General features: G+C 35.1%; 1 pseudogene; it reads left to right on the top strand.

Annotated features, from left to right (window-relative positions):
• The window catches only part of LOC107655285 (uncharacterized), a 97,046-nt pseudogene that overhangs the window by 60,196 nt on the left and 24,109 nt on the right, over positions 1 to 12,741 (top strand).

Genomic DNA, 12,741 nt, shown 5'->3' with positions numbered 1-12,741 from the left:
TGTTTTCAACATTGATAATAATCAGAAATGTTTCTTGAGCGGCAAATCAGCATATTAGAATGATTTCTGAAGATCATGTGACACTGAAGACTGGAGTAATGATGCTGATCATACAGCTTTGATCACAGGAATAAATTACAGTTTAACAGATATTCACATATAAAACAGTTATTTGAAATTGCAATAATATTTCACAATTTTACTGTATTTTTGATCAAATAAATGCAGCCTTGGTGAGCAGAAGAGACACAAACTTTCAAAAATCATAACTATTCCAGACTTTTGAACAGTAGATGTTTATATAAAGTCCAAGCACACCAGAGTAACAGACTGTGCAGATTGTGATTTAAAAAAAAAAAAAAAAATTTTATGTGCTGTAATGTGTGTGTTGTGTGTGTGCAGCTGCATCTGGCTGCGCTGGCGTCTCTGAAGGGTGACGTGGTGGAGCTCAACCAGCGTCTGCTGCAGACCGAGAGAGAGAGAGACGCACTGGAGAAGAGACTGGCCAAAGCACAGGTCACTACACACACACACACACACACACACCTCCTGGCACACGTGATGTTTGCACACAACAAACATACATGCCATCTCTGCAGTGCATCCATACTCTCCATCTCACTGAAAACCAGCATCCATCCAGAAAACACAATAAGCTCCACTTCCTTTCTTGAAGCTGTTCCTGGACTTTATGCGAATTATGCATCACTGCATGTGATCATAAAGGAAAAAATCTGTTTGCATTCTCTCTCACTCACACACACACACACACACACGCACACACTCACACACACTCTCACACGCACACACTCACACACACACACACACACACACACACACTCACACACACTCTCACACACACACACCGCTGTCAGATCCTGGCACATGACATGTTTGCACACAACAAACCTGCATGCCTCTCTTCAGTGCATCCACTCTCCAATCCTCTCATCCATCTCATTGAAAATCAGCATCCATCCATAAAACAGAATCCACCCGACGCACTTTCTTGATGCTGTTCCTAGTCTTACTGTGAACGATTCATCAGTGCATGTAATTATAATGGAAAAAATCTGTTTACATTTGTAATCTACTTGCTCTAAAATGACTCGTCTTTTTTGTTGACATCACTTCGGCCACAAACTGAAGTTTGTGAGTTGATAAATAGCTAATAATTAGTCAAATAAAAATGCATACATCATTTTAAAATAGCAACAGTCATAAAAAAACACTTACTAAAAAGATTAAATATTTTATCAAGTGACCATTAAGCGACATTACATAATCATGGACATGCAAATGTGTTGTGAAATTATGGAAATATTAACTTTTTGTTTTGTTGTGGTCAGTTTTTGGGAATTAATGCAACTCGCTAAGTAAGATCCAGGGCTTATTGTAGTTCAAATGTTATTCTTCTTCTTTGTCCCGTCTATGAAGGATTTTCGATCATTGTGGTTGACTGTAATAAGAAGCACTTTGATGAAAGATGTTATAATAAATTTCTTCATTATGGAGCAGTAATTTCACATGGCTGCATCTGAAATTCAGTTACCAGCTTCATACAATGGGGTCCAGTGATTCACTAGAAAAAATACATATTTGAATATTTTTTTATCATGTATTTTACATGATACATATTTTCTAATTTAATACACTGTAGTACTAAAATCATTTATTTCATTATTATACATTGTGTTCAGTGTGTGTGTGTATATATATATATATATATATATATATATATATATACAGTATATATTTATAGTTTGAGTGAATGAGAAAGTTTTATACATTTTTGTCATTTTTATTATGTTTTAATATATATTTTATATAGTTTCTATATGTTTATATATAGTTTTTATTCATTTTTATTTCAATTATAGTTTTGTTTTAAGTTAAAATGGGGGAATAAAAATGGGAAATGTTGCTTTGGTAACTATCTAATAATTTTTTAACTAAGTATATATATGTGTGTGTGTGTGTGTCTGTATGTGTGTGTGTATAATATATATTTATTTCAGTTAATATTTATTTTAAGGAACAAATCAAATAAAATACATTTTCTATCAAATAAATTTGTATGTTTTTAGTTTTAGTTTACTATAATAACCCTGATTCTGGTCTATAATAACCACTTTTCACTATGCAATCAGTTCCTGATGAATAAACATCTTGCTATTTTTTCTTGCCTAATATTTTGAATATAATCTAATCTGGCAGTTGTGACTGTCTTAAATATTGTAACATGTATTCAAGTTAATATATATATATATATACAGTATATGCATGGATGAATCATTCACAGTAAGATCGGTAACATGCATTAAAGTCAGTTTTGAATTCAGCGTCTGACCTGTTTTCGGTGAACTTGAACCTGATTGATGTCATGCGTGTCATCGCTGCTCTTTAACGTGTAAAAGTCATCAGTTTTCCATCACATGAGCGTCTCACAGTTTCCCGTCATCAGTGTCACGTCTGCGTGGGTTTGATTACTAATTAATCCGGCGTCTCTGGTTATCGCTCTAATGTTGAGACCCCAATTAACACTTTTACAACAGCTGATATTAATCATTAATTGTGTCTAGCAGCTCTTTGATGCTCTTTATCTGCAGTGTTGTATTTTTACTCGAAGGCACGTCTGTTGATGCATTATAAATCACGTTGATTTTTAAATGAAGTGTGTTTGATTAATGTGAAGAAGTGTTGTGTTATAAAGAAGTCCATTTTATTTTCTAAAGAATTGTGAGTGGTGTTTGACTGTGCAGAACCCAGCACAGTGATGCTTGGATGTTGCTAGGGTGGTTGCTATGCAGTTGCTAAGGTGTTTTGAGTTGTTTTCTATGTAGCTGCTAGGGTGTTATGGGTGGTTGCTAGGTGGTTTGGTAGCATGTTGTAGGTGGTTTATTCTATGGCTTTGGTTGCTTTATTAATAAAAGTGTGTGTGTGTGTGTGTGTGTGTGTGTGTGTGTGTGTATATATATAGTTGTTGTTTTTTTACATTTTGTTTATATTTTCCATTTTCTAAATTTTAGTTAATGTTTTAGTGATTTTGTTCTGTGATTTTTTTTTTTAATATGTCTGTATAGTTTTTATTATTTTTTAAAATGAAAATGAGAACTGTTGCCTTGGCAACTAGATTTTTTTTCATATTAATTTCATATTTCATATGTTTTCATATTTTAGTATTTCAGTGAAAATGTATTTTATTTCAAATAACAAATGTTTTTATAGCTTTAGATTTAGTTGGGATTTTTTTTCCACCTGTTTTATCGTATTAATGAATCATTAATTTTATTATGTGAGATTGTAGGACCCTCAATTAGATATCAACCGTCAACCGCTTGTTGATGGTTATAGAAGTTAACTAAGCTATAAATAAAACTAAAACAATAAAAAAAATGTTACTAGAAATAAAATTAACATTTAACTGAAGTAAAATGTAAAAATGTTTCATTTGTTTGCATTTAACTTTAACTAAAATAACTAAAACTAAGTAAAAATTTATAAAAAATATATAGACATTAAAAAAAAATTTATAAAAAGTGACAAAAACACAACACAATTACTAAAACTTTAACTAAAATTAAAATAAAATGGAAAACATCAAATAAAAACGAATTCAAAATATTAGTAAAAAGAATTGAATCATAATGATGATATAATAGTATCTCAGTGATACTAAAAGAACATGTTGGTCCATGTTTCTACATTTCTAATTGGTTGCACAGGCGTTTATGGTGACACATCGATGTAATTCTCAATCTGACAGCTAATTTGTCTGGTGTACATGCATGAAAAACACATCTGGACGCTAGTGATCCGCCGGTCTCCCATCATCCCCGGCGGTGAGACAGACTCCATCTGTCGCTGCTTCATGTTGACGTGAGCGACGTCAGGCCGTCAGCATCACATGAATGTTGAAGTAAACACGTTTCATCAGATCTGGTTATTTAAAGATTCTAGTCTAGTCCGTGTTACATATGATATGATGTGAGCCTCAAAGGTCACTGCTGCCTGACAGATCTCACTGGAGGAGGAAACTAAACTACGGCCGTTTCTGTGGAAGCCTGAGGCTCAGAAACAGAAATATTGGCAGGAAAGAACACAGTTTTTGGGCAAATCAGAAACACTCTGCCTGTCAATCATTTTGTGAGTCCCTGTTTGCTGGCATCTGATTTGCCATTTGGGGCGGGGTTTAGGTAAGAGGGCGTGTATTTTGTTTGTTTTGTCTTTGTGCACATATTGTGTTTTTTTGTGTGTTTATTTTTATCTATATGTATTTTAGTTTTGATGAATAACTGAAGCTGTATGAAGCAATATGCATGAAATCTCATATAGCAAATGTAATGTAATTCATTCATTCATTCATTCATGGACATCTTTGCCAATTATAATGCAATTATAATTTCAGTTTTCAGATCATTTAAAGTGAATTTTGAAATATTGAGTACCTGGAATGTAAGTCGTGTATATCCTCCTGTTTGCCATTTTTAAAGGATTATTCCAGGTTTAGTAAAAATTAAACTAAGTTAAGTTGTACCACATAATATTAAATTTAAAAAAAAAAAGTAAATTTATATGTATGCATATTTAAATATATATTTATAATTAAATAATAAATACAATAATGTTTATAATATTATTATATTATATATTATATTTTGATGTTATATTATATTACATTAATGTATAATATTTATAATTTAATTTCAATAAATATTCCAGAGTATAAAACAGAAATGATATCAATCATGATATATATAATTATCCTTGCCAGTGATAATGCACGTTTTCTATTTTCAGATCATTTAAAGTGAATTTAGAAATATCGTGTACTATATTTTATGGAATTTAAGTTGCTTTTTTTTTATCTGAAATATGCTGCGAAACGTGCATAATTTTATTTGTATAGCACAATTCCCACATGCCGATAGTTTCAGTTTCACTTTAAATAAATTTGTTTAGGCTTGGCACTTATAATAAATGTTGTTTATAATAAATTGCACTATAATTTGTTTACTTAGATTTCTCATTCCTGTTCTGTTCTGAATACCATTACATTTGAAAGATTTGTTGTTGCATGAAGGGAACTAAAAATACATGTTTATGGTGTTTATAATGTTTGTAAATATTTAATTTTATTTTTCGGTATTATTTTTGAATGTAATTCATACATTTTGGTATGTTTTTTTTTCTCTCAACAATAACATTTTGACCTGGTGCGACTTATTTTCCGGAATTTACGATGCTAAGTGTTCATTCTAGAGGTCGACCAGTTGATCGGTTTTGCCAATTAATCGGTACCGATAACCAATTGACAAAATCGTCAGAAATCCATGCCGATAATTTTTCCGTTGCTGGAGCAGCAGAGAAGGGTTATGTTTGTTTTCATACAGTATCCATTCTAAAAATGATCGGTTGATTAATCGGTTATCAGCCAGTGCCGTCCAACCTAGTTATCAATATCGGTAAAACCCACTATCATTCGACCTCTAGTTCATTCATTCATTCTTTGCCAATGATCATTTTTGTTTAATGTTTATTGAAATTTTATTATGTATATACAGTATCATCATTATATTCACCATCTGTTCTCTAGTTATCAGCCACCATTAAGACTCCCATATCAGTCAATCTGCAAAAATAATTAAAAGTAAGTCTGAAAAGTGTAGGCGTTGTGGCTGTATTTGTAGTGTTCATGAAGGAATAGCTGAGACTGAAAAATGTGAAAGGAACGACCCTGAAAGATGCCATAAAGGGGCGAGACGGCCTCAGGCACATGCCTCAGTCTTGACCTTTGACCTCGACCCGGAGGTGTCTTGACCTTTGACCTGCAGCCTATTTCAGAGAGTGCTGTTAAGAGGGTCCATTCTCTTTGTGTTCAATACGCTCTTATGCCTTTCCCTCAGTGTGTTTTCCCATAAAGCTACACTTTTCATCAAGCAGTCCCACACGTCCCAAATCCTCTCCTGAAACAAAGCGCGTATTGTTGCCAGCATGAATTACTGTTGAATCACAGCCATAAACATCAGCCGGCGTCCAGAAATGAGAGCAGCGAATCAAGGGTGTGCTGATTATCCGTGACACATCCGCTTAATGAAAAAACCCAAGCGAAAAGTGAAAACACATGCTGTCAAGCTGATAGTCGCATTGAGATCTTCAGTTACGTTTGACCTCTCCGTTCTCGGGCCCTATGTCTAGTTCTGGTTCAAAAACTAGTGAGTTTGCTGTATAACATCTGCATACACAACATCTCCAATGAAACTGAGCCTCATAAATGACGAGCAACACATATAAAACTCACAAGAGCCTTAACTCACTCTTGACTCAAGTGGATTCTCATTTGATTATATGTGTGAACATTTCTAACCTAATGACTTGATACTCTAATAAGCACAGCACCTAAATAAAACATCCTGTTTTATTTAGATTAACTATATAAGAAAAAAAATAATTATATACTTTACAATATATAATTGTATAATTGATTTCATCAAAATTCAGCAATAAATCCAATTATACGATTAGAGTGTAGAATTAGTTTTATATTTAATTTAAAATATACAATTTTTAATGAAATATGTATAATTTAATATTTTTATAGTATATAATTTTTTAATATCATTTAAAAAAATGTATTATAATTTTAAAATTATTCTTGTATTGTGTTTTTGTGTGTGTTCACCATTGTATATAAATTATATCATATATATCATAATATATCAATTATATATTAAATAAATATAAAAATCTGTATTGATTTTATATATAGTGTTCGCTATTGTATATAATTTAGGAATAAATATATTTGTATATTATAGCAAATAATACATGTTTTGCTTTTAGTTTGAATGCATCACATGTATACTTGTATAATATGTAAAAATATGTAAGCACTGGTCAGGTGGGGATTTAGCTGGTACAAGCTGGATGGAAATAGAGAAAACTCTGACTTCCCCATTCCGTGTTATTGATGCTTTATCTCAGAAATCTTTCTATCTAATGGTGGAGGGGGAGGTTAACCCTATATTAGAACACTTATTAAGATATTTCAATCGTTCCACTATAAACAGGGCTATTCTTCATTATGAAGCAACCCTGCTATTAAGATAGGGAGGAAAACAGTGTATTGGAAGGCCTAAAAACAATTGATGATTTATATGGACAGAGGGCATGTTATTCACTTCAGGAGCTGAAAGACAGGTTCACATTATTGGATAAAGGGGATTTCTGGAACTATATCCAATTAAACAGTAGTATAAGATCCGTGGGATATAAGCCCGGAGGAGAAGAAAGTGTCTTATTAGGGTTTCTGAAACTCACAAACTCAGTACAAACCTTATCTTGTTTTTATAAGATTGCTGCAAACAAGCTGTATGGGAGAAGTGACATTTTAAGAATAGAATTGAAGAAAGACTTGCGGGTGAATTTGAGGAGGGTATATGGGAGGCTGTAGTTTCTGGTATAGGTGAGAGAAGTTAGAAGCAAACTCATACACTACAAGATAATCAATCGATACTACTGGACTCCAGTAAAACTTCACAAGTTAGGTAGTGCTTCCTCCTGAAGTCCACTATCATCTCCACTGTTTTGAGCGTGTTGAGCTCTAGGTTGTTAAGCCAGCTGCTCAACCTCTTGTCTGTAAGCAGGCTCGTCTCTGTTGTGTATGAGGCTGATGATGGTAGTGTCATCTGCAAACTTCAGGAGCTTGACAGAGGGGTCTTTTGCAGTGCATTCGTTTGTATACAGGGAGAAGAGCAGTGGGGAGAGCACGTATCCCTGAGGGGCACCAGTGCTGATCATGAGAGTCCTGGATGTGAGTTTCCCAGCCTCACTAGCTGCTGCCTGTCTGTCAGGAAGCTGGTGATCCACTGACAGATTGGGGAGGGCATGGAGAGCTGGGTCAGTTTGTCTGAGAAAGATCAGGCATGATCGTATTGAAGGCCGAACTGAAGTCTACAAATAAGATCCTTGCAAATAAGATCCTTGCATAAGTCCCAGGTCTGTCGAGGTGTTGCAGGATGTAATGCAGTCCCATGATGACTGCATCATCCACAGACCTGTTTGCTCTGTAGGCAGACTGAAGAGGATCCAGCAAGGGTCCAACACCAGTCTCTCATATGACTTCATGACCACACGTGAGAGCGACAGATCTGTAATCATTAAGTCCAGTGATTTGGGTTTTTTTGGGGACTGGGATGATGGTGGAGCATTTGAAGCAGCAGGGAACTTCACACAGCTCCAGAGATCTGTTGAAGATCTGTGTGAAGATGGGGGCCAGTTGGTCAGTGCAGACTTTTAAACAGGCAGGTGAAACACCGTCTGGGCCTAAAGCTTTCTTAGTCTTCTGCTTTCTGAAGACCTGGTTCACATCCTCTACACAGACCTTAAGCGCAGGTTGAATAGTGGGGGAGTGAGGGAGAGGAGTTGCAGGAGTTGCTGGTGAATGTGTGAAGTGCAGATCAGAGCGGGAGTGGGGTGAGAGACTGGGCTTTTCAAACTGGCAGTAAAACACATTCAGATCGTCAGCCAGTTGTTGATAGTCCACAGACTGCAGAGGTGGTGTCTTGTATTTAGTGATGTTCCTCAGAACAGTCCAGACTGGCGCCAGGTCGTTGGCTGAAAACTGTTTTTCAGCTTTTAGGAGTAGCTTTTTTTTTAGCCACTCTGATCTCCTTTGTCAGTCGGTTTCTGGCCTGGTTATAAAAGATTTTATCCCCACTTCTGTAAGCATCCTCTTTAGCTTGATGAAGCTGTTTGAGTAACAAAATGACTGAATAATCAAAGACCGGAAAAATATTGTCTGGGATGTGATGCTTAAAGTTATGAAGCTACGAGAATACTTTTTTTGCGCAAAGAAAACAAAAATAACGACTTTATTGGAATAGTAGTTACCTTGCTGTCTATGGGAGGGTCAGAGACCTCAGATTTCATCAAAAATATCTTACATTTTGTTCCGAAGATGAACAAAGGTCTTGCGGGTTTGGAACAGCACGAGGATGAGTAATTAATGACAGAATTTTCATTTTTGGGTGAACTAACCCTTTAAGGAGTTTGTCTCTGGTAAAACTTATAGAAGAAGAATGACTAAACACAGAACAAGCAAACAAAAAACAGCAGAAGAGCTGCGGAGCTCAGCGCCACAATAGACTGTACTTCGGACTATTTAAATTGAGCAGTGTAACATTTTATATGTTTGGTTGGCTTATTTTAGTTTGATAGCCTGCTGTGTCAAGTATGCTGGAACTGATATGTTGTGTCATGCTGCGCGATCACTTGAATTTGTTCCTTATGACAGCAGAAACAAAGATAAGAGTGAGACACCATATGAAACTATAAAGGGTCTCAATAACAACAAAACATTGTGCTTTTCAAAATAAAGAAATCATACAGATGTCGCTTTCTGCCATCTTGAACTTGTTGTGCATTAGAAAAATGGACAAACTCTGCATATAGAACTTGTCCAAGTTTTTCTTTCGTTTGGTAATCTGTAAATTATTTAAGTTAAATATATTTTGCAAATAGGGCTATTTATTCATTTTATATATGTGATTTTATTCAGTTTTTCACTGTTCATAGAATTGCTTATATTTAGGACTATATTCTATTTTATTTTATTTATTATAATTTTTTTAATTCTTGCCCGTGTTTAAATCATTCCGCACTCTTGCGCTCTCCTAGAGACGGTGCGCTCATGCACACTCAAAGCATGCACACATAACGCCAGGTTCACACATACTCTTGCTTATATTCGGTATCAGTGATCGTATCGGCAGATACTGCTTCCTGTGATCGGCTCTAAAAATCCTGATCGGAGCACCCTTACTGTTTACAGACTTCATAATATTTCCACATATTTCAAGGTGTGAAGCAATATGTACAGTATATACAGGCGGAGCAAGATACTTCATCGCTTCGTCTGTGGCACATTATGATTAGGTTTATACTGTCAATACAGAAGACAAACCAATGCGCCGCTGTCCCTGTATGTTTTGGGTGGCCATCCGTGCCATTTTTACAGGACGCGTCCTGACCAGGATTTCTAAATTTGGCTTGAGATTCAAACAGATGTAGGAGGGTTTGACAGCACCTGGCAACACTGTGTATTTGTTGTGGGACTGAGAATTTAAACAAATTATTCATAACATCAAAATAATCAGCATATAAAATATTTTAGTAAAATAATATTCTGACACTTGTATAATGTGTATGTGGTTATATTGATAAGAATGACTACAGTAAAATATGTATGTTATTTTGTTATTTGAATATGATTCTATTGGGGAAACTGAGTAAAACAGTAACGAGATGCTCTGGAAGAAATATAGGCTACATGCTAGATACATTACTGCTCAAAAGATTTTTTTAATCAAAGAAAGTATTTTGTGTTCACCAAGGCTGCATTTATTTGATCAAAATACCGTAAGAGTAAATTCATGAAACATTACAATTAAATATTAATAACTGTTTTACATTTTAATATAATTTAAAATGCAATATATTCCTGTGATGGCAAAGCTGAATTGTCAGCTGTCGTTACTCCAGTATTCAGTGGCATATTGATTATATATTAATTTATTCATTAATGTATGAAAATTCAAAAAAGTGAGCATTAATTTGAGAATTTTGCTTTAATTACAGCAGCACTCGTCCTGGCCAAGATTTCTATATTTGGCTTTGTTTTCCTGTTTTCATACTTGCTGAAGGTAATGATCGAAAAGTAGCTTGACCAATAACGTGCAGGCATTGTACATAATCGACCAATCATGGCGCGTGAGAAGGCAGGATCTACAGAGAACGGTCAAAGCGATGCAGATACGTGTATATATTAGATGTGTTCTTTCGACTTGAAGTAGCGCTGCCGCTTGTATGACATCAAAGTACCGCGAGAGTGATTCGAAAGCATAAGGAGCTCTCACGGATGTCATACAACAATCGGTCTGCAAACAGTCAAAACCTGGAGATTTTAGGCAGTATAGAAACCCTGGCCAGGACGTGTCCCATAAAATGTATGGTCACTCTATGCATGATGGGCCAAAGTATCGGCCGCAAAGTGCGTCGGCCCACCGGGAAAACACCCTATATGCCAGATGGCCAGTCCGCCCGTGGAGTGTGCGTGTGTGTGGGTGTGTGTTCCTGTTGCGTCTGTGCTTCATGAATAGCATCATTGTGTGCTAATTGTTTGCTGTGGTTAGCGGTGGAGTGTGTGTTTAACGGGTTATTGTCTGTCCTCGTTTGGACTGAGTGATTGAGCGTGTTTTGTTTTCACACAGACTCTGTAACTCCAGCCAGGAGAACATGCCATTCCCCTCAGATCACTGCAGGAAGGGTGCATAACGCTCGCTTGGCCAGAAGATGGGATCTAATTCCCCCTGACGTTAGATCCGGGTGTTCGGAGCCGCTAAACTCCGATTCATTTATTCTGGATCAATCCGTTTGATAGACTCACTTTAATCGTGTGTTTAGTCTCGATGAGCAGTTTAATTCCATCAGTTCAATAGTATTGAGTGGAGCGCTGTTTTTTATGGTTTCACTGTTAGTAGCTAATAGAAGACAAACCTACAGTCTATCTCAGTTCACTCACAGAAACATTCATTAAACACATTTCTGTATGGAAGCCCCAAAAAAATCATGCTTTAAGTTTGTTATGAGATAAAAAGTCATAATTATGACATAAAAAGTTGAAATTATGACTTTAAAAATTAAAAATGATCTCATAATCAAAATTTCGAGATAAAGGTAAAAAGTTGCTATTTATATCATGATTTTACATTTTTTAAATCTCATAATTATGGCTAAGTATGTGTCAATTTGGACTCGTAATTTTAAATATATATATATATATATATCATTTTAAATTATCGTAATTTCGACTGTCATGATTTAAATTTTTTATAAATTGTTTTATTTCAATTTATCCAAGATAAAATATCTTTATTAAAAATGACAGAAACACTACTAAATTACTAAAACCTTAAAATTTAAACATGTATTAAAAAATATATCTAAATTCAAAATATCAACAAAAAATATAATAGTATAGCAATAATACCAAAATAACACTCGTTCGACAGTGTTTTTTGTTTTGTTCAGACATTTTTACAGTAACACAATACAAATGTACCTGAGATACAACACTGCATAAGATATTACACATTTTAAAAGTCCCCTGAACCATTTAATTTGTCTTGTTTCGCTTGTTTTAAGCTGTATTTATGTTTAAGTCATTTTTTACAGTATAATCCTGGATTACTGTAATTATGAGTCCAACTGGTCTTTGCCCACTTCGTATTAGAGGTTGCACAGATTTTGATGTTGTTTAGTCTTGTGTTAGTTTTTTTCCATGCTTGTGTGTGTGTGGTTTGTTTATGCTTGTGAGGGTCAGATGTCTTCAAAAATGTAATGAAATATCATGACATGTGACGTGTGAGGACATTTAATGTCGTTGAAAACGGTCGTAAATGGTCCAGATGATGTTTGTCTGTAAATCTGACGATGTGCAGGTTTCTGTGAAAGTCAGATTTAGCAGAGAGAAAATATTAACCTGATCAAAAAACAATGGAAGTCTATGAGAGGAGCTCATTAAAATAATATAAGCTCTGTATATGTGTGTGTGTGTGTGTGTGTGTGTGTGTGTTTGAAGATTTCTCTCTCATACTGTGTGTGTTTGTGTGTTTCTGCAGGTGCTCTGCATGTCTCATAGAGAGTTGCATCTCTCACCCTGTGTTTGTTTGCGTGCGCGTG

This window comes from Sinocyclocheilus anshuiensis, unplaced genomic scaffold (assembly GCF_001515605.1).
Source record: "Sinocyclocheilus anshuiensis isolate Anshui unplaced genomic scaffold, SAMN03320099.WGS_v1.1 scaffold1176, whole genome shotgun sequence".
Taxonomy (NCBI): Eukaryota; Metazoa; Chordata; class Actinopteri; order Cypriniformes; family Cyprinidae; genus Sinocyclocheilus; species Sinocyclocheilus anshuiensis.
The sequence above is the reverse complement of the archived record's forward strand: the minus strand, read 5'-3'. Positions and strand labels throughout refer to the sequence as shown.